The following is a 4,129-nucleotide window of genomic DNA, read 5'->3' on the forward strand; positions in this document are numbered from 1 at the left end:
GACGTGACAAAACCTACGAAAATGGAAATGCACCAAATGCAGACTACGGAGCAGCAGTATTTAACCATTGATAATACTTTAAGCATCATTGATACTTAGCTTCTGAGAGCTACCAATGAGTTTATACATAGCATATTTTGACTGCCTCAAGCGTTCAACTTTGTTATTGAGATTCTTTCTCTGAGTAGCTATTACTGGAATTTCTTCATGCACCTGCTCCATCATATTTAAACATGGCTTATCCACATGCTTTACAATCTCGGCGACAATGTCGCTTTCAACCAACTTTTGCACCATGAACCGCAGGTGGAGTGGAATCTGGTCAGCCAGCCTCAGCCTTACCACATTCCAATAAGGAATAAGGCTAATCTTGAAGTCGAAGGCTGCCTCGAGGTCGCCACTGCTGATGTTTGACACTTTGTCCAATTTAATTTCTCCAATGCCTTCAATGCAATGCATCCTTCTCTACCTGCGTCTTGGATGTGTGTAATCAATCTTTTGGACAATATCAAGAAGGCACTTACATGTTCCCATTACATATTCCCATTGCTTGAATCTGCATTAATTTTTCTGCCAATATGGGTATTCCAACCATTGATTTATCAATGCTGGAAAGATGAGGATCTGTTCTAAACAGATCACTTTTACTTCGTCTTGCTTCTGCTTTAGATTCAATCCCTACTCTATTCCGCACACAAATATAACCGTGACCAATATTAACAGCGTCCCTTGTCTCTTTCTCCAAAAAACCCTCAGGAGCTCTGTGAACTTTTGTTACAACGGCCAAGGTTCTTTTCATCTTGTGGGTCAACATCCTGAGGCATTTTTATGGACTCACAGGTCGGAAAATCAACAGTCGCGGACAGCCCATTAAGTATGATGCTCTCCTTGGGAGTAATGTATTGTTTGATTATATTTGCTATCTGTTCATAAATATCTCTTGGCCGCCCATGCATAGCAACCCTTGTTATCCCGGATAGATCAACCATGGTCAAATCTGGAGCATTCGTCTTCTTGACATGAAGTGTGACTTGCGTATCACTTATACCATTGTGGCTTCCTGCAATCTCTTCCGTAACAGTATCCAGCGTTTGTTTAATCTCTGCTTCTAAAATTTTCCTCCTTTTTCTATTGTATTCAGTCACAATCTCACATTCCATCCCTCCTGCTTGCGGCTTTGTAATATCATAATAAGCGGGAATCTCATACAAAACCCTTACCCCTTTCGCTCTCTTTGGCATCTCAAACGCTGTGACCCTGATGTTCGCTCTCTTTGGCATGACAGACGATGCTGAAGCACCAACTCCAGATTTCATTTCAAAATTTTCGCGCACACCTCCAGTTTGAAATATTTGGGGCGATATAGAATTTGAAATCCTAACGCATTCAATACGAATGGTGAGGCCTATCTTGTCCGCCAGTTGGTTTCACATTCGGGAGTCAGAGCCGCAGAACTGCCGGGATCTGATGGGAGGCTGCGGGTGGCTGCGGGCAGCGTCGCCGGGGGTTTCGATGGGCAGCCGGAGATGGTGGTCGCCGTGCTCTGTGAGACTCTGACAGGGGTACCTCCATAGCATTAACTTTGCTATGGAGGTGGAAATAGGAATTGCCAATGGTCACCTTAATTCAGCACTGTTGCACGTTTAATTAAAGAACTTAATCATGGATTCATTAATTTGTATGACTTAATATGACATCACCAAGAATCAAAAGCACTAGCATACAGAATTAAATGCTTAATAAACGGCGGCGTTGTCCACTCTGGCCACAGTTTTACTTTGAAGAAGTTCTTAAAGAAAAAAATAAGAAATGGGTCGAATCGTTTTTTTTCCGATGGAAATAGATTTAGATAATTTCTATTATTTTTCAGATGAAATTGTAGCCTCGTTAAACTTGATCCGCACCATCCGTAAGCCCTTAACAATAGGGATGGTATTCAATGGGTTCACATTGAAGGTGCAGTGGGCCAATAATTTTTTATTTGTTTAATAAAATATTTAATGAAATAATAATAATATTATTGAGATAAATATTTTTATTATTATTTTTTTTAATTATGATAAATTAGCAAGAGCTAAAGAGTCAAGGGTGGGAGCAGCCTGGAATTTGACGTTTTACAGGATATATTTTTTATTTCAGAACGTATTTGACAGTAGGGAAAAAATCTTCCACGTCAGGTTAGACGTGTGGTATACCTTTTCAACCCGTCATTTTAACGTCTAATTTCATAGAGAAAACATAAAAATCTATAATATCTAAAATGGGAGTCTGGGACCACCGAACCAGTAGTGCTGCAGTAGTACACAGTTTAAAATAAAAGCCTTTAACTGCATCACCATCCCACTGCGTACTACAGGGTACTTACCATTGATTATCCAGTGACAATCCGCCGCTCATAGCCGCTCAAATTTAATACGAGACTTGCAATTTGCAAATTGCAATCTACTGCAATCTACTAGTCACTTGTGGGCAATTCCTATTTCCACCTCTATAGCATTATAAATGCCCTCTGACATGTGAGGGAAATAGCGCTCGCCCTCTCTCTCCACGCTCCATTCATTTGTTCACGTGCTGTCACTCAGAGGGCGAGCACTATTTCCCTCGCATGTCAGAGGGCATTTATAATGCTATAGAGGTGGAAATAGGAGTTTCCGTCACTTTTGCCGCAGTGCGTATTCCTCCAGGCTCTGGTGAAGCTCAGGTTCTAGTCCAGAGGGTTCCTGTTAAGGATTCCTAGCGATCTTGGATACCAATTACAGTGAGGAGTTCAGACGTGGATGTCAAGCTATAAACAAAAAACCAGCAAACAGGGTAAGTACATTCTATTTTGTAAAAAGAATGCATGCCTCGACAGTTAATGTGATAAATTTAACAGGTAGAATTGTTCCATCTAAACATAAGGCAGGCATATCATCTGTCCAGAAACAAATATTATAAAACCATTTTCTGGTAATCTTCTTTTTAAATTCCCTTACGTTGTAAAATATAAATTGTATTTGAGTACCCAAATACGAGTGCTCTGTTTCCTGAACTTCATCAATCTTATCCCAGTGCCAACCATTTCCAATCTCCAAGTAGGCTGCCATTGCGCATTTAACTGACTACATTTCTTCAAACTCTGCTCGGATCTGAATGAATCAGAGCAAATTATTGGTATATATAGATACCAATATATTCTAATTAGTAATATTCATTTTGTTACGATATAGACCAGGCTTTTGGGCATGCTGGGACTGTGTTCTCGCATAGACAACAGTAGGCAGGGCTTTCATGGCCGATCTATCTAAACCATTATAGTGAGGCACTTCCTCTGCAACATCCCCTGAAGACCTTGATGCAATCATCTGACTGCAGCGAAGTGCCCATTTAACAATGAAATTTATACATAGTGCGGCCGGTGGATATTTGTCCATTCAGTTTTCTATTCCATAGAAAAGATAAAGCTAATGCGTCCCCTCGGTATATAAAAAAATATACAAGTAGCCAAAAATGTTAGGTGTTGGATAAGTGAAAGCCATGATGACTCATATTAAAAAATTATGCTCTTTGGTGTTGGATGATTGCAAGCCATGATGACTCACACTTAAAAAATATGCTCTTTTTGGGGTCACTACCTAAAGTTGATGTTTAATCAATTTTTAAATATAAATCAGGAGTTAAAGAAATAAGCTTTGCTTCTCACTGAAGGGACTTTGAAATTTGGAACCAGATTTGGTTGAAGCTTTTTGGACATCTGTGCCTGCCACATGGGGGGGGGAATTACCAGAGACAAAATTCTGTTATGGGTAGCTGCGTATTATAATTTATGACCTTTAAAGTTCCCAACTTCCCACACTCCCGTTCGCTTTAATGTAAAGCGTGGATGTTGGTGTACATGCACTTAAACTAGCTGTGTTGGTGTACATGCACCTAGATTAGCTCCAGTTAACTTATTGCTTGCATGTGGCACATGTACACATTAACATAAGATAAAGAACACTTAGCTTTAGTTAGCTTTAGTTATTGCATGTACAACTAAGCTTAACTTAGTTGCTTTTATGTATTTATTCTAAAACTAATATTGTAGAATCAATTTCATTCTTTTCTCAATTCTTGCTCGCTTCCTTCCTTCTCTTGCAAGCTTGTTTAT

The 4,129-nt window shown here is 39.6% G+C and overlaps 1 pseudogene; it reads right to left on the reverse strand.

The window, feature by feature from the left end:
* Positions 1-465: 465 nt before the first annotated feature.
* Positions 466-3,086, reverse strand: LOC149247509 (putative dynamin-related protein 4A pseudogene; annotated as a pseudogene).
* Between the last annotated feature and the right edge of the window lie 1,043 nt (positions 3,087-4,129).

The sequence above is a fragment of the Pinus tabuliformis genome, chromosome 7 (genome assembly GCF_031772625.1).
Source record: "Pinus tabuliformis cultivar Carrire ecotype Pingquan chromosome 7, CPIR1, whole genome shotgun sequence".
NCBI classification, from domain to species: Eukaryota; Viridiplantae; Streptophyta; class Pinopsida; order Pinales; family Pinaceae; genus Pinus; species Pinus tabuliformis.